The 24,330-nt window shown below is 39.8% G+C and overlaps 1 protein-coding gene across 1 annotated transcript in view; it reads right to left on the bottom strand.

Moving 5' to 3' along the window:
- Nucleotides 1–24,330, bottom strand: part of diaph2 (diaphanous-related formin 2) — a 462,996-nt gene that overhangs the window by 104,652 nt on the left and 334,014 nt on the right.

Genomic DNA, 24,330 nt, shown 5'->3' with positions numbered 1-24,330 from the left:
CCTTAATGGGTAGCATCATCCTCTGCAGGTGGCAGGGGAAGAAAACGTGAGTTGGGAACACACAAAAAAACGATCTGCCTCCTCAAATGCTCACTTGTCATTGGCTGATTGCTGCTCTGATGACATCCATTTGTGCTGGGAGATATAATTTTCAACTGCTCAATCTCTCTTCATTAACATTAACTGCACCATTCCACAATGTGGACACATTAACCCAGTTATTTTCTTAATTACCATACCCAGACTTTTTTTTTATTCTTGGCCTGCTGTCACCTGAAACCTTTGAGAGTTGATAAGCCACAATGCTACCTCTTCAAAATAAAGCAGCCTCCTATGCTTGTGTATACTGCAGCTGCGTTCTAATTGTCACTTAGAGTGCTGTGCTTTTGGTAGGTGTTTTTTAACTAGACAAGGTGCAGCCCACTTTTTATCTATGCATGCAGGGGTGGGTTGTGGGTTGATGGTGGTATTGAGCAGGAGAACAATCTATATCAGTCATTAAAATGCAAATGTGTTTACCAAGTCTAGCTTTGATGCTGCACTAATAACAAGCAGTGGGGGAACAATCATGAATCAAACTTGTGTAGCGACCTATTGAACGCACGCCGATGCCATGTAATGAAACAAGAGCTGAAATAAGAGCAGTTTCGACAGTCAATACAAAATCCTGTCATTATCTGAGGACGTGAAACAGAGACTTAAGCAGCACGAGATGACGCTGGCATGATTCCAAAGCGGCATTTCAAAGGAAACCTAGATTCCGTGCCCCAAATTAAAGACTATTGCAAGTGAGACAGATAGCAAATGCTACTGTGCTCTGTAAGTAAACATGACTGAAAGCACAGCACCTGTTTATGTGTTGTAATCCCGTGCAGCTGGAAAGACTCTGCGGGGAGCACCATGTAGGGCCCCCCTGATGACGATGTCAAGTAAGGTATGGAGATAATAACACACCAGGTTTCCGAAATCGATACTTATGTAATTCAAGGCTTCCCCTTCAAGCCAGTACACCCAAACCACTTTTGGCTTTTGTGACCCCTAAATAATGAAACAGGCACCTCATTTAGGGCTGGGCAATATATTGATATTATATCAATATTGTGATATGCACAGAGCTGGGTGACAGAGAGAAAATCAAATACACTTTTTTTTAACCAAATACCTCATCATTAGTTGGTTATTGGTGCTTTCACAAAATATTTACATAGTATGATTTTTGACAAATAATCATCGATAATGTGGATATAATAGCTAAACTGGTAAAGGCAAACAGTACAACAGATATGTGCATAGCCTTGCAGCAGGATCACTATTGGTTGAAATTGAACTGGGTGAAAACAAAATATTATGATATATGGTATTGTTAGAACTGCAGTCATATAATCCACATCAGTACTTTTTATCTGCAAGTACCCAAATGTAAGTACTTGATCTTGGTCTGAAAAAAGTGCTGCATTCCTAAAATCCAGTGCCTCCTCTCGAAAATGCCACGCTGGACAAAAAAAGTCACTCTTAGGGAAAATACCTTAAATCATCTGTGATTTCTCATTAAGCACCTAATTGACCGTGACGATTCCCTTTCCCTATCGGCCAGTGATCCTGAACATGTGGATTACTATCAAGCAACACACCTATAGCTGAATAAACAAACTCCAGATGGCCGTGCAACAGCAAAGGAAGGTTTGGTCCCTCCCTCTGCACAGAGCCAATTAGAGAAAGCATTGTTTAGATGAGACGGCAGCCACACCAAAGAGAACAAAAGGAATTTAAGCCATAACAGAGATTCATACACTGGCCTTCAGTTTGGCAATGAATTATTTTCTTATCCAGTGGCAGCAACATTTTGCATTCACATAACACGGCACAAAAAGAAGCAAAATACAAAAAATCTTGCATTTTGGTCTCAAGTGCCTTTTTTCCAATATTGTCTACATGTGGCACAAACAGTAGCACTGCTTATCACACACAATTGACACGAGGAAGCTCTCACGTGTATAAAAAAAAATCTAGTAGCTGCCCTGGGAGTCTGTGTGGCAACACAAAGCCATTTGGGGCTCTGTTCAGAATATCTACTCACTCATACAATCTCTTCCTCTTGGAATCCTGAAAAGAGTTAGCAGCCCACTTTTGAGCTTAGTCAATCTGAGAGAAAGGGATAAAGAGAAGAAAGGAAATGGGTAACATGAGAGCGTGGGGACAAGGCAGTAATAGATGGAAGAGGGAGACAGAGAGAGAGAGAAAAAGGGGGTCTCATCTTTTTGCAAATCGTATCATCTCTGTGAAAGCGGACAGAGAGATAGAGATGAGCATTACAACTAATCTCCGATCCGCACCTTGAAAAGAAGTCTAACTTTCATTTGCCACCGACAAGCTCCCCCCGTGTGATCTCTGCGGATGACAAAAGCACTCAATGAACAGATTACATAGTGTATTTACTGTCCTACAGTATGGAATAAATCTCCACTACAGAATCCTTGATTTTAACAAACTCTTCTCGAGTTATTTCATGAATGTACTTAAATACTACAGCTTGGGAAAAACATACATTACTTTATTTAAAGTCCTGGCAATCGGTAGACTGTGAAATTAAAACTAATCTCAGAAAGGATTATTATCTCTGATCAGCCTTGCATCAGGGAAAATACTTGATACTGCTCTGTTTCAGATCAAATCTAATAAGCTTAAAGGTAAGTATAGGGCTTAGTATTCATTTGTGGATAGAGAAGCCCATTCTGTACATAGTTCACTTGTAATATGATAAGGAGATATTGTTGGGGGATTAGGTTATCTCCCAGGAGATCTATTAGTGGATAAGTCCTACTGGCTGTCTCATGAATCATTACCTTACTGGTTACAATCTGATCTGCACATGCTCTACCCTCAACTACCAACACAATGACCACATGCACGCACATGCAAGCAAAGCACACATACACACACTTGATTTAAACCCCCGTGCTTAAAAGCACAAATATGCATTTTTAAGACACAACTTAACAATGGAAACTCAACTTACAGTGCCAAACTGGTGCACTGAAAGGTCACTGAGGGTGTCATTCAGCTTCAGTGAAAAGAATACAAAGATGGGAATCAGTGAATTGCAAATGCGTGCGCAGCACAGCGGGGCACATCCACAGCCCTGTGTGGGATGATAACCAGAAAGGTAGGGAACAGACGCTGCATCAGCTGTAAATCCTGCAATAATGGCTAAAGTGACATTAAATAACACTGGGACTAATCTTCTTCGTGGGGAATACAGTTTCAGTCAAACTGGCTCCAGCAGAGTGCTTTTTGGCTATTAGCACAATAACCAAAATGGAGGGCTTTAACAGGATGGAAATGGAGAGGCAATCGGTAGAATGATTCTGTGAAGAATGCCACAAAGTCTAATGCCATTATTAACACACTGGCACTATGTATCACCGGCTTGGCCCTATCATTACACATTCAGCTCAGACAGCATCCTGTACCACAGTCACGACTGTGGTATTTAGCAAGGAGAGGGGGGGGAAAAAGACAACAAACTGAACAGTGCTCCTGCACAGAGCCTAAGGGTTGGACTGGTGAAATTCAATCCACTTTTTTTTCCCCTACCTGTTAGAAATCTATTAGAGGCCAATAAGGATGCTGAGGGGAGAAGGTTTGAGATATTTCAGGTCAGCCTTAGAGGTTAATTGTTGAGTCGTCTGTCTGGTCAGAGAGGGGATCACTGTGTGAAACCAATCCTGAAGGCAGGGGATGAACGGTGAGTGTGGATGGCATTCAGGAGATTAGAGCGGTTGATGTGAGAGGCAGAGTGAACGGGAGAGGGGAGAAAGAGGAGGGAAACATGAACCCATAGACCTCAAATTAACACGTTCACAAGGCTGCCGATGCTAAGTGGTTTTAGACATACACTTAACGTGCTGGAGAATGGTTATGTGTAGCCAACAAGGCCACTGAGGAGGGCTTTACTTACATTTAAAGTACAGGGCGTGGTGTAACCTTCATGTCAAGTAGAGATGGGATAGAAATGTTACTAGTATCAAAATAAGCACTCTACCTACTACCTATGACCTACTGGAAGATAAAAAAACACACATGCGCGCGCACGCACACACACACACACACACACACACACACACACACACACACACACACACACACACACACACACAAGACAACCTGCACCACCCACTCTCTCTCCTCACTGAGGTAATTAAATAGAATCTGCTGAACAGAGGAGACAAACTGATTACAGTCCAGCTTAATCACATCCACTGAAACCTCAAGGAACTTCCATTCGACTTTTACTACGTCTGTTTTTTAGGTTGCTATTTTATTTAAAAAAACAAAACTATACAGATGTACTAATATCTACCATTAACTAGTTGGTTTTTGGAATGCCTATTGGCAATTTGTTAGTCCTTACGAAGCACCTATTAATGCCTTTTTCTGCATGATGATATTCCACAACTACAGTTTTCCATCAATAACACCATAATATTTGCTTATTTATACACATTAATTGCAGTTTAATGTGCAAATGAAGCCTAAATAAATATGCACTAATTTGCATGAATTTCCACTTATCTGAACATCAGATAAAATCCCTTTCAAAATTCAAAAGTTAACCAGGGAATTTGGGATTTTTCTTTATATGTATACATTAAACAGTTAACACTGTCAGACATTAACTTAAAAAAATCAATTTTTGCCATGTTTTTAGGAATAACTTTTTCTATATTGTAAAATTCCTTACATTTTTAGACAAAAGATGACAAACTAGGGTAAAAATTCTAACCAAGAGATATCACCATGAAACTTACCCAGTTGATTTCTTGCATTTAGAAAATTGTTTTTCTTATTACAGTTCATCTAAAGTTTTATGTTTAAATATGCAAATAAGGAATTGTCTTATTAAAAATGCAATTATAGCAAACATTTCCAGCATAGAAAACTTAACTAAGAACACCCAAAAGTTTTTTGATTTTTTTTTACATTTTCTTTCCATTAGTCTGAAAGAAAACATGTTTTGGATGCAAAAATGCCCAAAATCTCAAAATCGAACAGTGCATAAAAAACTTTGTTTTTACCTGGGGTGTCTTGCGATTTATTAAGTGTTATAATGGAATGTTATTAATGAAAAAAAAAAGACTATTCTTGTGGTACTGCCACCTTATAATGCCCACACTGAACAAAACAGATAAAGACTGTCATTCATGTACCACAATGTCTCCCTTCCTTTACTAAGCAGTAATTAGGAGGTTAGAGAGGGAAAACTTTGAGTTACTGGAGTAGTAGCTGTATAAGGCTTTATAACTACTAATTAAGAGCTAATATGCTACTTAAATGCATGCTAATATGCGATTGATTAATGGTAAATATGTCTATCCTAATATGAAGTGTTACCAAATAAGGAAAAAAAAACCCATCAAACTACAATAACAGAAAAACAACCATCACTGAGGTTGGCAATGGGGAATTGTTTACTTTGTTTTGATGAAGGTCAAATTAAAATGTAGAAAGTAGACTGTGGTGGGGTGATGATAAATATTCGGCTGTCTGTTCAGATGTTCAGTGAAAAGACATGGCCCTCCTGTGGGCATCGCTCCGCATCTCTCTGGCCGCCTCCATGCCAGTCCCATTTCACAACTTGTTCTACATCTGTGACACACATACACACACACACACACACACGTACACACTCCCGCATTCACACAAATTCAGCGGCGGGCTTTTCTCGCAGACTCGCACACATAAAGAACGTCCCTCATCACCTTGCTCAGAGATGAATGAGTTCGCCACTGTCCTCAATCATTTTAATCACTTCAATGGAAAATGCCTCATTCACGGCTATCATTCTGTACTGCCTTGCAGCTATCTCATGTATACACATTCCTACACTCCCTAAAACAGCCCCTCACAAACACAATGACTGTCACTCTCCTGTGATACTCGAGCCCTGTGTAACCACTTCTATATTTTTTCCTGCCTAATATCTAAATTTCTGATGACATTTATTAATTTGCAATAATTACGAGCATATAAATACATTTACACATACTGTATACACACCTGCAAAGTATAAAGTGAGGTAATTTAGTGGCTAATTGCAAGACCTTCCGTTTGACTTTGAATCAAGAGGTTTAAGGCCAGCAAGTTTACAGAGCAACATCCTGAAAAGCAGTTAACAGGTTAATTTTAATATGCATTATTCCACATTGGAATGACTGTAATATTTAAGCTACCTTAGTTTATACTCAAACAACTACATCTGACTCTTCAATGCTGTCAGATTCTTTAAACCATAATGAAGAGTACTCACCCTAAATGTGAAGGTAATGACAACTCTCTGTAACATTCTGTATTTCAGATTGCACTTGTACAGGGAGCAACTCTCAGTCATGTTATTAATATTAATGATGTTAATTTAGCTGTGAGGCTTAAACTGGGGTTGACCTGATTGTTTTAAAGCGCAGGAGCTTCATTCGTAGCCATGGCAATCCAAGAAACGTTAATGCTGAAATTAGAATTACATTTGAAATTACTTTTCAAAGGTTTTCATGGCATGCACAGAAAAGAAGAGGATGGTAAAATCATAGACTGTACAAAAGAAGTGAAAGCAGCCACTATGATGTTGCCCACTGGTTTCTGGACTACAGTTTCGAAGCCTCGAGGTTGGCATATTGGCCATTACCATCTTGTTACCACAAGTAACCACAATTAGACATATGGATGGAACTGTGGAGCAGTGCGGGGGGGATCTGATGGATTCATATTGGTAAACCTAAATCCTTATTGCTTAAATTATAAAGCATAAATTATAAAATGAAAATGACTTGGAACTTTGAGGGTTATTTGTTACTTGCATCACTGTCACAAATGAGATTAATATCAGCTTTATAGGAATAAAAATGTTTGGACCATTAATAGTAAAAGTGAATGAGGCGATGAGGCTACCAGAGACGAATTTGAAAAGGGACAATGTACATTAGTCAACAATGTAAATGAACCAGAGTTAGCTGAATAGCTAGTTTTCCCCTGTGCATCTAAATACTGTTCTATCTATGATTAGTTGTAAAAATAAATAAATAAATAAATAAATAACAGACAGATGCTGTATTAAAGGCCTTTCAGTGGGTGTGTTTCTATGCAGTATATATTATTTAACATTTAACTGAATTGTACTACTTTAGACTCATTTAAGCAACTCATTTTGAGCTGACAATTTAAAGGCTAAAAAATGTGTCGATAGCATTAAGCACAGAGACTCAACCATCCAGTTTTTGTGCAGGTAACAAAAAATGACTGAGCTAAAAGGGGCTAAAAGCTGCACTGAATTAACTCTCTAGTGAATGCTGCCCATTCACATTACATTTACTTATTTGAGTTATGCCAATATGGAGATATTACTTAATGCATGTTTTATGCAAATTTTCAAAATGTTAATTGAGAGGAGCCCTGCTGCTTAAAAACTGCATTTACAGAGAGCTTTTCTAGTCTTAGCGACCACTTAGCGCTTTACAGCACAAGCACCATTCACACATTCAAGCAAACAATCATGTACTGATGGCTGAAGCTACCGTACAAGGTGTCACCCGCCCAGCAGATAAACATTCACACACAAATGGAACAGCCATCGGGAGCAATTTTGCATTCAGGGTCTTGGAAACACTTGGAAATGTATACTGCACGGGCCAGGGATCGACCACTGACCCTCCAATTGGTAGACAACTGCCCTGACCATTATATATGGTGAATATTTAGTACATGCATATAATACTGGGAAAGAAAGGACAAAACATACTTTTACTAGAGGCTAGAAAATAAGGTGAAGGCTGATCAGAGGTTCAATTGGGTGATAAATGAGCTATTATATGGAAGATGAACTTGAACTTGTTGTGGTTTGGTGTCAAAAAGATTTGGTACTGTATAGAACACAGCTGTGTTGGGTGGCTGCTCTGTTTCTGCATAGTACTGATATATTTGATGTGTTTATTTCTTTTCAGTAGCGATCTTTGGGTGTAAAATATGAATTTTTATTGATATTTATATTGATTTTACTTTGCATAGTGTTGTATTTTTAACTCTTTGTATATTTTATTATTTTCTTTAGGTGAGTTCCCTAGAAAGGTGCATTGTGGGTTACTACATTACCTGCATCTGTAAACTATTTTCTTAAATCCCTTTCCTGTTTTTTTCTTCTCTATATCTATATGTGCAAATAAATAAACTAAGCTAAACTGTTATTTTTATGGCAGAAAAGACATTGTAGAACTGCAGCCAGCCTTCCTGAATAAATGCATCAATGAGCATTCAGTGAACTGCAGCAAAACTACAGTACACTGCTACTGTCTTGTTCACAGTAAAGGGTTAACTTTATTAATCCAACTAGACATTATATGTGACCAAAAAAAAAAAAAGATGTGAAACAGGTGGCACAGAAAAAAAATCTGCTTTCACAAAAAAAAAAACTTTAAAAACTTGAAAAAACGGGACTATTGGCATTAAATAGACAAATAGTGTAACAATGAACAGGGTCGCTTCATACCGGAAATTTTGTTTTGACCAGTCTTTTAAAAATCAGATTCTTACATGCAAACTGTAGGAGTAGGGCAATGGAGCACATGCAAATAGAATTATATTTCAGATGCAGCATCATGACCTTGCTCATAGAGGTTTAGGAGCATGACCACTGGATCAAACAAGCCTGAGGCATCATAACCCCTGCTGTAGTATTCATCACAAACATGCCCCAAGAGCACAGTCAGCCCACAGAGCGCATGAAAACTGCAGTCATTTCCATTGCTCAAGTTATTCTTTATTTGCTATATCATGTTTCAGCTTGCCTTGAGAAACAATGCAGAAACCTTTCCAACCTGTTTTCAATCATAGTGATCGGAGCCATGATCTGCTCCACTGTGCTGGAGATCTTCTGACTGCACTTTTATTTAAAAAAAAACAAAAAAAACAAAACATGCAAATTACCATTAGGCTGGTGCTTTGATGATGGCAAAAATACAGTGTTGCTGTGCTACACCAGTGAGCTGTGGCAGCACCAAACCCATGTGCCCCTCCAGTTAACGCCTGTGGCTACCTACACCTCTGGATGTGTGTTATCACACCTGCGCCTGCTCTGTGACGTGTAACATCAGGACACAGCTAGACAGAAATGCGTGTTTTAATGTATTACAGTTGGCACCACTGTTGTTATGTGTTGAAAGATCTTTGCACTGTGGGCTTATAGGAAGGAGGTGTGTATGTATTTTGGAAAACAAAAACAGAGAAACGCATATTTTGACAAACATCTCATTAACACACAGCAGTTGTGCGAAATGGGTGGAGCCGCTGGTTCCAAAAGCATTTTCCCCCCACTGTAAATTAGCATTTCAAAGATTTATTTTCACAAAAACTTCAGTGTTCCTCAATACAGAGGGCAGCTACAGAATAGAAGTCTCCTAGACAATGCTATAGGCTGATGTTATGGCCATCCCTCATAAATATTCCAACTTTACTTCTGAAAACTCAAGTTTAAATCTGATGAGCTAAGCCTGAAAGCACCCATAAGCCTAAGCAGCTGTTGCCATGGAGAAGATTCCATCCAGACGTGTAAATCAGTCATTATCAGAGATGATAATGTTCTTGCCGTTGCTGCTGACGAAACACACCATAGTTGCTGAATTGGCCTTATAGCTATGTGAGTGAATGTATTTAAACAGAAAGTGGATTGATTACCAGATTTCTGTAACTGCAGCACACCGCTGACAGCACAAATGACATCCGATCACAGGACTTCGACTCAAGTCACAAATTTGATTACTTTAAACAACAGATAGCACAGAAACATACAAAGTTCATTCTGGTAATAGTGCTATATGAAAGTGAAATGTCAGCACTACTGTTTTATGACTAAGTTTAGTTGCGCTGGTTATTTCATATTTTCATACTTCAACAAAAATACAAACACTTTGTAAATTTGATGTTTAAGTACTAAAGTGCTAAATTGGCATCAGGTATAGTGAAGAGCACATTATAATGCATTCTGAGGCATTATGTTTAGCACTCAAAACTTGATTTGTGAATTCACTTGTGACTTGCCAGTTATGACTTGAATCTAAGGACTCCAGACTTATTTGTGATTTGCAAAACAATTACCTGCTTCCACATCCACCTAACAATGTGTAAGCTAAAACTGAATGGGCGTTTGACTTTTTAAACCTGCACCAAATTAATTATTTCTATACAAAATTAAATTTTCCATGACTTTTATGATACATTGAAACCAAAAGCATTTCACTGTAAATTTTGGGTATGTTTTTGCTCTTTATTTCTATTATGTTTTGCAATTTAAGCTATGTAAATGTACAAGAAAGGAGAAACATATTCACTAAAATGCATTTCTTTCTACATTATTCACTCCAGGTAGGTTTCTCAAGAGAAAATGAATGATACTGTTTCAAAAAAAAAAAAGAATTAGTTTTTCTTAATAGCTTCCCTATATATATTGATATTTAAGCATAAATAAAAGAGTGTGTTCTACTACAGAATGCTGGTTATACCCTTGACAGTGCACACCTCTCTAATTTCACTTTAGGTGAAAGTAAAATAAACAGAAGTACTGAAAAGTGCACTTAAATTTATAGAGAGAAGAGTCATATTTTTTTTCTTGCCAGATGGAATCACAAGCCAATGACAAAACAGCCCAAGTGTGTAGAGGAGAGTCAATATTTTTCGCTAAATTTCTGTTTTTCAAAATTTATGCTTTCACATACAGACAGCCGGCATGAAAGCATGAAAGTCACTTTGATATTTAAGAGTACTCTAGTCTGCAAAGATTTGGGATAAAAAAGAAAACCTCCTTTATGTGTATTATCAAGTAATTTGGACAGGAAAATGTGCAAAAACCCAAGGGGAGTTCATGCAATTTTTTGCAACTACTGTAAGTTCTTACCACCTGCACGGGCACCTTTGAAAGTCGTGGCACAGAAAAATAAAAAAGAAAGGAGAGCAACACAGAAAGAGATGTATGGTCTCGACGGTTCCAACCTATGTTCTTAAGTTAGGATGGAAAGCTGTGAGGCATCAAGGCAAAAAGCCCAGGGATCAACCATAAGTCTTCATCACAGAAAGTCAATTCAAGGTCAGCTGCTGGTTCAGGTAACAGATGTGTCTCACACATCCCTGTTGCTGTTAAATGGCAGGGCTTAGACCCAGCAGCAGCATACAGTCTGTATGTGTGTGTGTGACTGGAAGAAAAAGAGAGAGGGAAAAGAGAAGGGGGAAATAGATAAGAAACATTTATACTACTAATCCATTTTGTATTTTTTATGTCACCGCAGCAAACAGCAACATGCTAAAAGCATCTCTCTTTCTGTGTCTCTGCAGGTGTCAGCGCACCAGTCAGAGGTCCCTCTTCACAGCAAACTGCTTCATTTCATGTAATCATGTCTATGGAGGAGCCATCATCAACACAACCACAAGCACTTCTGGAGGTCACCCTATCTATCCATGCTGCTAATTGGAGGTTAATTGTCGATAAAAACCCACACAGGCATGACTGTTGTTTTAACTTGTGCTGCCGGTGAGAGCTATAAAGATAGCTGTGAATACTCCATTTGCCATGACATGGCTGACATATGATGCATTGGAAAGAGTTAATGAGGATATCAACATACAACACATGCTAATGTAGGTGTGTGTATACCAATCAGGTAACATTATAGCATCTGTGCCAAGTCAGTTATGGTAATCTGTACCACATGGGTACGTGTAGCAACAGAAATTAGGCACACAAATGAAGCAGGGAAGCAATAAAAGCCAATAACTATTTCGAGTCTTGCTTAGGCTGTTTTTGCTTTATACCAAGCGAGTTACAGAGACTAGGGGCAGCCCATTGATTGGCCCGATTGATAAAACAGTCAATTATTGCCTGGGTATATTTATTGACCTGTAGGCAGAGGTGGTGTGTTACGTGCCTCTGCATTTGTTTGGCTTGCTCAATCATCGCAGTATATTGCTCCCCAGGATATTACGCCTCTTGCGAGGTTCAAACAAAGTTCATCCATTGCTTCCATCCCATGCTACCAAATTCTAGGTTCTAAGTCCCTACCAATTAAGACTTCAGAGATAGTTGTCAGTATTGGAGAAAAAAAAGTTATTTTTAATTCAACAAAATGATCAAGGTCTCCTGAATAGAAAATCAGCAGTACCAGTATTTTCTTGACTGCTTAAATGAAGAGAGGGAGTGTGGAGTTACAAGCCTCTCAGCACATGTCATAAGCAAAGAATATCCTCTAAAAGCTGAAATTCAACAGGGTGTTTTGACAATTCTGTCTCGGCCTTGACTGGCAGAGAATGCCAGCCAATCCCCATTTGAAATGCGACAAGGAAAAACAAAGCCTGTCAGAATGAGTTGGAGAGATGTCTACTGAGAGCCACATGTGGTGGGAAACAGAGTCGGGGGAGAGAGAGAAGGAGAGAGAGAAAGAGAAAGAGAAAGAGAGAGAGAAAGAGAGAGAGAGAGAGAGAGAGAGATCTCTACATGATTCTGTCCCTGAGACACACGTCATGCTGCTCCCCCCACAGTGGGTGACTCTGACAGGATACTGTCTGTGCAGCATTCCCCCTCTGTGTGATTGATGAGCCTCATTTTGCCAATTAATGGAGAATCCCCTGTTGACTACCATCAGATTGCCGTTTGTAACTGTTAGTGTTTCTGACTGTCACAGATTCATTTTAATTAGAGATCTCTTTCTCCTCCGACTTTTCTATTGTGCCTCAAATTTGCAGAGCCGAGTGCACGGTGACATGCTGGGGAAATGGCCCGCTGTGTTATTTGCCGTCATTAATTTATTCACAAAGCGCGCGGCTCAAACTGTTGAAGGCCGAGTCTTTTTGAGAGAGTCGACCCTTAATGTGGACCATATACCGTATCTTATAATCAATTAGCAAACGTGAGGTAATTAGTGCACTTTATTTGCATAATGAAGCGCCTAATTGCTCCAAAGTGTGCACGTGCATTCAATAAGTTCAGCTAATCGCTTGTGGGGGCCGTGTATGTATGAGCGGGCTGTGGGAGAGATGCCCCGCAGTCATGCAGACACAGTGATCCTCTGCTCCTGTCAGGGAGGGGGAAGGATAGCCACTGCGGAGCAAAGTTGGAAATCAACAGAGAGCGCAGTAGCAAACAGCAGAACAACAGCGTATTCCCTCGACAGCATCAGCAAGAAAGGAATAACATTACTGTGGGGAGAGGAGAGGAAGTGTTTGGGCATTAGTTTGATTTACATTTTAGAGAGGCTTTCAACTGGCACACACAGCAACTTCAGCTAATGATACTCAGGCCTTTTCATCAAGGAGCTTTCCCCCGCCTTTCGGGCGCTGCCCAATAGCACTTATGTGCAATAAGGCACAACAAATGGTGCTACCAGGTAATATACTGGTCCGTATAGGAATAAATGTCAGCCATTGTATAAATGTCTGCTCTGTACACTATCTACTAGCATTAAGTACATTTCACCCAACTCATTTTACAATTAACTTCTGCTATAGCAGCTGTAGTATTATCAGATATTATAGTATGAATGGATAATGCAGGCGGCTATCAGGCACATGAAACCATTCTATGTGCCATTAAGGCTGCATGCATTTTCCCTGAGTCAACCTGCGTCGTTAAACTCCAACCATCTTCTGTTGTGGATTCACATGCAGAAAAACACCCTAAATGCTCGGTGGCTCATATTAACTAGACAAATAACTCCGGTCACGTTTCCCTTCCACTTGCATTTGATAGAATAATTTGCCAACAATGGGCCTGCCATTCAACTGAGTCTCAGGGATTTCATTAAAACATCAAATGAAAGTGAAATCATGAGCCATGACGGTGGAGAGTGGGGATGGCTAAGCAGAGAAGCGTGGCTGGTGTCTACTGCAGGATTAGAGCTCAGCAACAAGTGCTCAAGGGGGGCTTTGCATCAAACCCAGGAGCCCATGACAAATGAGGGCGGCTGGGCCTCTGTCTATTACCCTGCACTAAGCTCAGGCCTTTTGGGGAAGTAATGAGGTGCAGATTGGTGCTGCTGCCACTGGGTCCTTAGCCCGACTTTCTGTGGAGCAGAAATAATCAGTGGAGACCTGGGCCAACAGGGACAAAGCTATACAGCAGCCGGGCAACACATGGAGACATTAAGATAAAACAGATTAACTAAAATGATTTTCTATTCAGAATACCACAGCTTGTTAAACACACCGCCTCTTCTCCTTCTGCCTATTAACCCTCTATACTGTATATCAACCCCTACGCAGGAAAAATGTATACAGAAGGTGTGTGAGGAAACATTTTTGATTGCAAGGGAGAAGTTCTGAATCCCAACAGGGCACAGAAGATCCCAAAGGACGCCCTCCAAGACTGGCAGGGCATGGAGGCTTTATCAGTGGGATATGACAGTTGTTCACTCAGGAGCAAAGGGGTAGATCCAGAGTACATCATGGGTGTACCTCCTGTGCTCCAACAACACACCCCCTTCCTGCCCCTGGGAGCTGGAGTCCAGGCAGCCTGTCAGCACGCTTACTCTACTGGTTAATGGAGCTGCCACATCAGGCCGAGTGTCACAGCCTAACAAGATACTGATTGGCCAACTTCTTGGGAATTCGCTCATATGACCAGAGGGCACCAATATGGGCTTCTGTCTGGCGGGGAACAAGACGGGTAACAGACAAGGCAATGGCGACATGATTTTTTTCTGAGGGTTCTTTTTTGTACAGTACATGTGTTCTGTGAAATCTATCACTTGATTTTTTTTGTTGGCTTCATCAGAGTTTAAAATATGGCTAGTGTGTGTGTCAAACACTGAGAGCCAGAGCTGTCCGAGCCAAATTCAATGGTGTGTGCGCACAACTGCAGCCTGAATGTCATTTGTAGAGACATCAAAGTGCAATGCAATATATTTTTCATATCTTTGTCCTCTAGTGTCATAGTGTACAAAAGCCATACGTTCAAACACATACATCCGAAAATCAGTTTATTACTTCTAACTTGATTGGTATTTGTATGATCATGCTTCACATAATGACGTGTATCTAAAATGATGAGTCAGTTTGTCAACTGGCCACTAATTTGAGAATGAATTAATTGTGTAAGTCACCAAACAAAAATGGCAGATATTAGATTAGATCCAACATTATTGTTATTGCACACAGACAGTACCAGGGCAATGAAATGCAGTTTGGCATCCAACCAGATTGATTTTATATCAATGTACCCCTTTGATTTTTTTCTTCCTGACCAGTGCAAAACATTTTTGGTTAAAAAAAAAAAAAAGCTATATTAAATGGAACAATAAAATTAGGAAGATTAAAATATGTTCTTCCCAATACTCTACTTAATCTGTTCACTTTTTCTTTCCTTTCTTTCACTGGGTTTTATTGCTGCTACTTTTCAACCACAAATCCATTTTCTTGAGTATTGTCACTGTTGGGAGAAGTTTACCTTCAGGGATTTCTGCCAAAGAGCCTTTTTTGGGTTAGGTTTGGGAAAAGATCATGGTTTGGGTTAAAATGAATAGAGTTATGCCAGAAAGGCAAACTTTACCAGTGTGTATTTCTGTCTGTCATTCAATATAAAAACAGTTTTTCTTTCACCTTGTACTGTGAAGGCATGACCATACTCTGCCTCTGACTGACTTACCCAGATATTCTTACCACAACCGATTTCACTCCTCTTGACTTAACACAACCGATCCAACCAAAAACAGACAACTACGAGCCAATCAGAGGGAGAAGTGGGCAACCGTGCCTTTAGCCATCAAAAAAACCCCAAAAACCTGTTTCTGTTCCAGGCCGCACTGAACAAACGTGAACGTGATTGCATTTGTTGTGTCAGTTGACAGTTTATGGCAGTGAACAACTGCACTGAAAACAGGAACATATAGAGTCGAGTTTACTTAATAATTAATTAATATGGGTATGCCATATCAAATTGTTCCCATCAATATCAGCATCATTTTTAATAAGAAAAGTTAATATCGTGATATTCCAACTTGTTGACAAACTTACTTCATACAATTACAGCTCAGAGCAAATTTGCTGCAGTTTACTATTATTTTTTTTTTTTTAAGAAAAGAGATAATTTTTGTTCAGTTTTTAATGAGTATTTGAAGACGAACTGTTGTGTTAATGCTAACGTGTAAAACTATAACACTTATGTTGTTCTAATTGTAATTGCTTGAAAATGATACTAATTTGTTTGTTTTTTTAGATATTTTTTAAGGGCTTTTTTTTTTTTTTAGCCTCTGCACGTGGGGCACCCACTCCACCAACTGAGTCACTAGGCCCCCCAATACTAATTTATTTTTGTCATATAATCAAGAATATTGTTTTTGCAAAAATACCCTGAAATACTATGATGTTATCGAATTACTGAATTCAGTTAACCAGTGGGATATAAATAGATTTATATTACAGTGTCCTAAATATTTTTTGACTGTTGGTCAAAGCAATTCAAACATGTCTTAACTTCTCAGAAATTGTAGTTTGGATTTTTGATCTAACTTCTGATGTTTTATAGAGCACACAATTAATCACTTAAAAACAATAATCAACAGTTCAATCAAAAGTGAAAATTATTGCAAATGAATACATAAACTGAGATGATTATAGAAGTAATTTAAAAAAAAGAAGTGATTTGGACTGGATACTGCAACAGAGCAGGAGGCTGTTGCGCTGTATGGATCTTGGCAGCGCAGTATGACAGGACAGACTGTAAGTACAGTGGGTTAAGCAAAGGGTTCTAAAGCTATAAAATACAAATGTTAGTGATGGCGTTCGTACTTTTGAAAGTCAATTTAATGGACTCAGCCTCCAACAATGCCAGTTTATGCCTTACTTAAGGTAATTAAAAACTCTGTATGAATGTGGTGCGCTTTATATTTGTCATCAAAGGTGATATAACAGCACTAAATAAATAGACAAAAAGAACATCACTGGTAAGACAGCAACAAATTCACCAAATCATTTTTCTTTTTTTCCGCATACATTTTGCACATTTTCTTTTGCAATAATCAGAATTAGAATTACAATTTTAATTTTAGCAAATGCTTTTTTCAGGCACATACCTATTAAAAACTGTTAATTAAAATCTTAATTTCTCCTCTGACATGTAGAATGCAACATTAAAGATGAGTATTTGTTCTAGGAATTGCAATTTTCTGTCACTATATCCAAGTCCTTCATGTTGAGGTGGGAGATACGGAAGGAACCCAGGCAGGAAAAAAAGACCATTTTAAGCACCTCTACTTATTTAAACTAGTTTCCACTGAATTTTGGATAATTAAAAGACTCCATGGTTTATCTGTGCTTCAGTTAATTGGCCACACAGTTTACAGTAAATTTCATTAGTGGAGGAAAACATTCGGGTTGGGGTTGGAGGGGGAGGGGGCTCAAAGGAAGGTGGTGATTAAGAGAGAGAGCTTGTGTGTGGTAAGGGGGGTGGGTGTTTGTGTATTCCTTCTTAAAAAATTATACTGTGCGACTGAAAGTGCCACCAGCATCTTTTAACCCAGTTCTCTAATATACAAACACTCAGAAATAAACATGGCAATTCTGTAAATAATCTGACTTGCGTCGCATTCAAACACATAAAGGTGGAATAAAGTAACTTCTCCAAAAAACACTGTGTTCCTCCAGAAGAAAAAACAAGCCTGTAACAGGGGATGTGTCTGCGGTTTAAACTCAGCAGCCTGCTAAATAGAACAATTGTTTCGCTAACAACCATTTATTTAACCTTAAGTGCCTGGTGCCGAAACAAGAGAATGCTGTGTACACCTGTACACAAACCTCGCCTGAAGCCAGCACAGTCTCCAACTATTGCTGTTTGACAAAGGCCATCCATAAACACATTGTAGTGAACTTCTTCCTTTGAAGTGTGAACTAAATCAGGCTGAAGTATCTGAAAACACCAGAAAGGTGGTGCCTGTATAAATGCATCTGTCGATTTTAAAGCCACAAAGGTGGTATTACAGGCTAGCCCCGGGGCTGGTAAAAAGTGTGTCTGGGCTGACCCTGTGTGGGCGGAGGAAGCTGGTGTGAGAAACTGGCACTGGTAGGTGTGTGGGCTTTGTAGGATCTAATGACCCGAGGCTTCCTATTCACCAACATGTATCAATAAGCACTGTGAATCTGTATTGCTGCTCAAAAACAGATGCTTCCTCATGCTGGCAGAAAATCGTCAAATGAGGCATCAATATGATAGACATACTAGACATTGAAATTATGGTAAAATAGGGTAAATAAGCATGATACTACGAGAAAGTACCCCCCCCCCCCCCCAACAAGGGTGGGACAACTGTTTCGCAAAGATGTACTTAAGCTCATGCACATATGTTCTATTACTAATTTCACTGATTAGTTTTATACATTGTGTTGTAGCATAAGGCACACAGTTTTATGTTTTTATACACTTAACACTCAGCATATTATCAATATTTAGAATTTTAAATATTCATATACTATTGCTTATTGTTTATTATGATTGCATTCCTATTTTAGATGTTTACACACCTTACACACTCAGCACATAATACATATTCATATTTTTGTAATATTCACATACTAGTGCTAATTGTTACATTATCTGTGCTTGTTCTTATTCTTATTTCTACTCTCTACAATTCTCTACGCTTTGCACCAGAGTGACTGTCACAAACCACCTTTTCGCTAGATAGGGACAGCGAGTCGACATCGAAGGACTAAAAAGCGACAATGCTATGAATACTTGCCCGCCACAGGCCAGTTATCCCTGTGGTAACTTTTCTGACACCTCCTGCTTAAAACCCAAAAAGTCAGAAGGATCGTGCAGCCCCACTATCATGGTCTGTATTCTTACTGAAAATCAAGATAAAGCAATCTTTTGCCCTTCTGCTCCCCCGGGGGATCAATAAAGTATTTCTAATTCTAAAGACTGTGGCTTAGATCCAACACATTAACTTAAGAAAGATATCTTCAATCGCCAGTTAGACAACCCTGCCTAGTCCTTGGCTATCTTAAAGGAATTCTTTGTCCCCAAATAACCATTTCTATCTATTAATCACCTCATGTTACCTTGAATTAATGACAAAAGTAACTGTTTTACCGTCATGCCTCTGATGAACAAAGAACCCAAAAGTGAAGCAAATTCTTAGAGAATTGAAGTCATTGGGGTCCATGTTCAACAACAGTAAAACTGTATCAAAACATCAGTTGGCAAACTCTCACACAAATCGTGCAGTTTAATTCACGTCTCATTTATCTGGGAACTCGAAGTGAAACTCAAAGCCAGACTCCACTGACAAAAATGGTAATTTTACCTCGCTGAACACAGGAGCTGCTGGCCTACCACTGCCTGGATCACTTAGTTTGTTGGTTTTAGTATGTGACTTTGGTGATCTGAAATAAGAATTTACACATAAGTCACACAATAATACAAACAAGCTAACTGACGGGGCAGTAGCAGACCAGCAGCTTCTATGTTCAGTGAGGTAAAATGAATGGTAAAATGAGTTTTGCTTTGAAGAGGGCACAGATATAGGTGTTTTTTAGTTTAGTTACCCTTCAGAAAGGGCTGTCTGTTTGTGAAGTACTGAATATGCGGCAGGATAAATGAGACTTGGATTATAATGCACAAGTTTTGTGAGAGTTTGTGAAAACAGATGTTTTGAAACAGTTTTGTTGTAAAATGCTGACCCGTGTGACCTCAATTAATGAAGAATTTGTTTATCATGGAGGCATGATGGTGAAATGCTTTCTTCACAAAGTCAGTGTAACATGGGGTGAGTGATTGACATCAGATGGTCATTTAGACAGTTGAGCACGTTTTCAGAGCTATTTTCAGAGTAAAATCATGGCCATGATCAACAGCTTCAAGCCACTTCTGCTTCATTCACTCAGCCTTGTGGATGAATTCAGCAGCTACAAGGACATTTTATTGTAGCCATTCAGTGACTGTGTAACAACACCATCTCCCCTACACACACACACACACACACACACACACACACACACACACTCATAAAAGCAAAAACTAATTATTTGGAAATGAAAAACGGCAGTAAACAGAAAAATCAAATACTTTAAAAAGAAAGAAAGAATATGACAAGGGGTGTAAAGAAATTATTAAAAAAAAACAACTTTCAACTAGAAAACCTACAGAAGAAAATTTTAAATACACAACACCGCTGCCAGCATCCACAGTCAGATGGGGCAAATTTTAAACCAGTGTCGCTCATTGTTACTATGGAAACACAACTCTAAGCTTTGGTGTTGGCTTGGGGAACCTAGCTATAACTTAAACTTAACCTTTAGGTTAAGTTTTGATTTTTGTGAAACCACCTTGCTCCTATTAGGTAATTCTGAGAGATAAAATTACGATGGGCTGAATGCGTTAGCCTGGTCTAATATATCTTAATGAAAGCGTCCCCAGGAGACAGCTCCTTGTCACTCAATGTGTGAGGATAGAGGAGAATGATGTGCTCTGACTCTGGCCTTCTGGGAAATAAAAGGTTAAGCTAAATATCAGTGGGTTGGGTTAAGGCATTGAGTGCAGCGGGGGGAGATGTATTGGACATGTCCAGGCACCCATCAAGGTTCAGTCCAGTCTCTCATCATCCCCATCGAGCCAACACACTACCATTAATATTCCAGTATGCAGAGTCCTACTCTAAGCCCCCAGCTCTACTCTATCATATCCAGCAGGAACTGGAGATGTGTGTGTGTGTGTGTGTGTGTGTGTGTGTGTGTGTGTGTGTGTGTGTGTGTGTGTGTGTGTGTGTGCGCGCGCGTACGTGTGTGTGATAGCCGTAGCCTCTCTGGTGAAATAGGGCTCTCTGGGGGCTTGTGCCTCAACTCTACAGCCTTTGTGGGCTCCCATTACTTCTGACAGATAGAGATCACTAAACTGCTGAACAAACACCCCATTCAGTCATTTGCATACATTACAGTAATGGAAAGAGAAAAATGTATCAATAAAGCCAAATGAAGTGCTTCCACTAAGCTCTTCTTCCTCTTTCTTTCCTTTCTTCCCTTCTTTCCGCATTTCTTTCATTGCATATTTCTTTCTTTCAGTATTTCATAACTGCTACTGATCTGTCGTTGAAAATTTCTTGTCTTATTATTTCCGCGGAGTGATTTCCTCTGAAAGGTAAACACATCAGATGACAGATAAAAATGACAGATTCTCTCAAAGTGTTTGCGCCAGAAATTTATCAGACTTTTTAATGGGCAAGACCTGGAATTTTAGAAGCCCAAACAAATTAGGAACACTAATCATGCACGGTGGGAAAAAAACAAAAAAAACAAAACATAATTTATTGTTGAAGGTTTAATTAAAACTATGCTGCTTTGGGGCACACATTACATTTAAAATACCTCGCAGTGACCATGGCCTCCTGAAATTAATCTCAGGAAAAAAGCTGACAAGAGTCACTGCAAAACACAGGCACATGTACTCACCTACACATGCACTGTAAATTACTCTCTCTCTGTAACACACACACACACACACAAACACACTCGCACACATACACGCAAACACGCGCATGCCGATACACGCAAACACACACATTGCAGACTGACTCATTCATCACAGTGCCCAACAGTCAAGACAACAGAGCTTCACTTAACTTTTTCAGGGTTGCTCAAGCATCAAATGCATGACTTTTAGCTGTTGTTGTTCTTCCATCTGTCATGCTTCAAGGAACCAACATCCTCTTTTTTTTTCTTTTTTTTTAATCCCAGGGAAAGTTTAAAAAGGTATGTTTGCCTTGACTGTGCTATCTTATGTGTACCAAAGGAAATGTCAACCCAAAATATACAGCACTGTATTTCACACTGTCATTGTTCCAACACTTTGCTGTGCAACACAGATTAGAGTGCTACCTAAGCTCATTGCAAACAGTGGTACTAAAAAGCTCAGCAAATCAAGCACAGCCTGCGCTTTCCATCTCTTGCACAGAAACAGCCCAAACTCTAATATCTTGGGAGGTTGAAAGTGGTAGAAAATATTGTCCTGGGTGACAGACTTCAGAGAAGTGGGTTAACGTGAGACAGACACAAACACAAATGTCCTAGTGTAACAAACAGACGCAGAGCTGCTCCAAAGGCACTGAGGAAAATATGATTGCATACTTCTAGTGTCCTACTATTATATAGTACGGACATCAAGAAAAAAACAGTGTTGAAGGAGAGTAAAACTGTGCTTTCTACAACATGCGACGCAAGAATCTACACCAAATATTCAGAAAAATGCCCCCAACATCTTCTTATTATGATTGCAATATTATCAATTATATCACTTTATTATAAACAGGAGATGAAATGCAGATCAAACACTCCGGGGAGCTAACTGAGAACAAACGAGCATGCACTTCTAATCATTTGATTCCTTCCTGTGCCTCCATGGTTCTGCATCCCAAAAATGAGTGCAGGAGAAAAATCTTATTAAAAAAAAATATGTACAATCAAGAGCCCAGACATACCACACCAACATCAAAGAATAAGTGGCAATGATGGCTGACTGTTGAGTTGCCTCGCTTCGCCTTTGTCTATTCCAAAAAGGCTACAGCCGACAGCCAACTAGCACCTGTACTTCTGCGCCTGGGTGAGATTGAGTAACTATCCATGGCAGCAGGAGGTTATACTCTGTATTTGTTGTTCAAAAAGGGAAACTGAAAGACCGTCAAGACGCTAGTTAGCCAGTTGGAACATTCACAAGACAACGTGATGCTGAAACAACCGCGCACTAGCAGACAAAAGAACAAACAATTACGAACCAATTCTGATAAAGAGCTCAATAGCTAACATCCTCGTAACTTGAGTCATGTGTTTGATTTCATCACTTCTGTTTCTCTTCTTGTGCACTGAGCTCAACTGCCAATCCGAGTGATTTCACTCACCCACCCAGCATCTCGGACGCAGATTCAACATGTTTAATCTGCTGAAAAGGCTAACAAGAGCAGACAAGTGCACAATGTGGGACACAGCGCACAAACTAGGGCAAAAGAAGCCTACTGGTGGCCCAAAATTGACCGATGGACAACCTTAGGCTTGGTGTGTCTGGGCCTTAAAGCAATCCTGCCATTTAATAAATAAGAGAAGAGAAAATACTATACCATTAGGCAATATTATCCAAAATTGAACACAACACAGATGGAGAATTAAATATATATACTTTTCAGTACTTTCCTACTGATGGCTACAGCAAGAACCAAAATAGATCTTATTAAATCCTACTAAGCCTCCTTCCTGGCACCAAAACTTGATCAGCTGGGATGGGGAGAAAAGGGGGAGGAAGTGGGGTGTTTCAGGTCATGGCCAGCCAGCTTCTCCCTGCCTGTCTCTAGGGAGGAACTCCAGACAGTGAGGGAGAGCCATGCTGCAGTATATCTACACTTCTCCATTTCCTCTCACTCAAGCCTCCAGTTCTCGAAGGAGCCTGGGAATCAATACTGACATCGGGGGGCAGAGCAGCTTTCTTGCCTGCCTGCTCTGTCTCCGAGCTGCCGCCAGGGAGGACTCTCCTTCAGTTTTTTTAATTACACAAATTTAAGTGCCCTTCTTTGACTGGGAGAAGATTGTTAATGTGTTTTACTCTTATACCACCCAATGCGCAAAGTCAGCCTTAATAAATCCCAGACAAAAGGAAGCAAAAATTAGGTTAAATGCTTATGTGAGAGCATATGGAAACACCTACTCACTTGTTAAATTACTTGAGTAATTCTTCCTTTTTCTTAATACTGCTCTAGACAAGCAAAGAAGCACTGCTGACTGTTTTACTGTTTTTTACTCCCCATGAAAGGCACCCTAGCCTCCGGGTATTGACAACAGACTTGATTTCCACCATTGATCAAACGTATACAGTGAGGACCTTTCCTCTCCAAAAGGGCGTTCAAAAAGTGCAGAGACATGGCTAATTCAATTTGGGAGCAGAGAGGCTTGGCTTTAAGTGAAACACTCTGTTATCGAAACAGGAGAGGTGCCATGAGAGGAGATAGTGCACGGATGGTTGTGTGGAGAGGCTCGTCGCCGGTCAGGAGATGAAATCAGGGATAGGCGATAAGTTGGTGTGAGGGGCTAGAGCCCCTATTAGAGTCCCCCAGGGGACAGGCAGCGGTGGCTGAGTGCAGTAAAAATAGCCACAGGCATGATTTCACTCTTGGGACCCGGGAGGACTGAAGAGGGAGATCCGATCAGCATCTCATAGCAAGGCAGCTAAGATCCATTCCCCTCGTTCCCTTGGGTGCCACCTATCACACCAAGTGACTTAAACTGCTTACAACTGCCAGGCAGAACACAAACAGCGTGCTCCTTTGCCACTGCCGT

This window comes from Plectropomus leopardus, chromosome 8 (assembly GCF_026936395.1).
Source record: "Plectropomus leopardus strain MGB_pleo_1.0 chromosome 8, ASM2693639v1, whole genome shotgun sequence".
NCBI classification, from domain to species: domain Eukaryota; kingdom Metazoa; phylum Chordata; class Actinopteri; order Perciformes; family Serranidae; genus Plectropomus; species Plectropomus leopardus.
The sequence above is the reverse complement of the archived record's forward strand: the minus strand, read 5'-3'. Positions and strand labels throughout refer to the sequence as shown.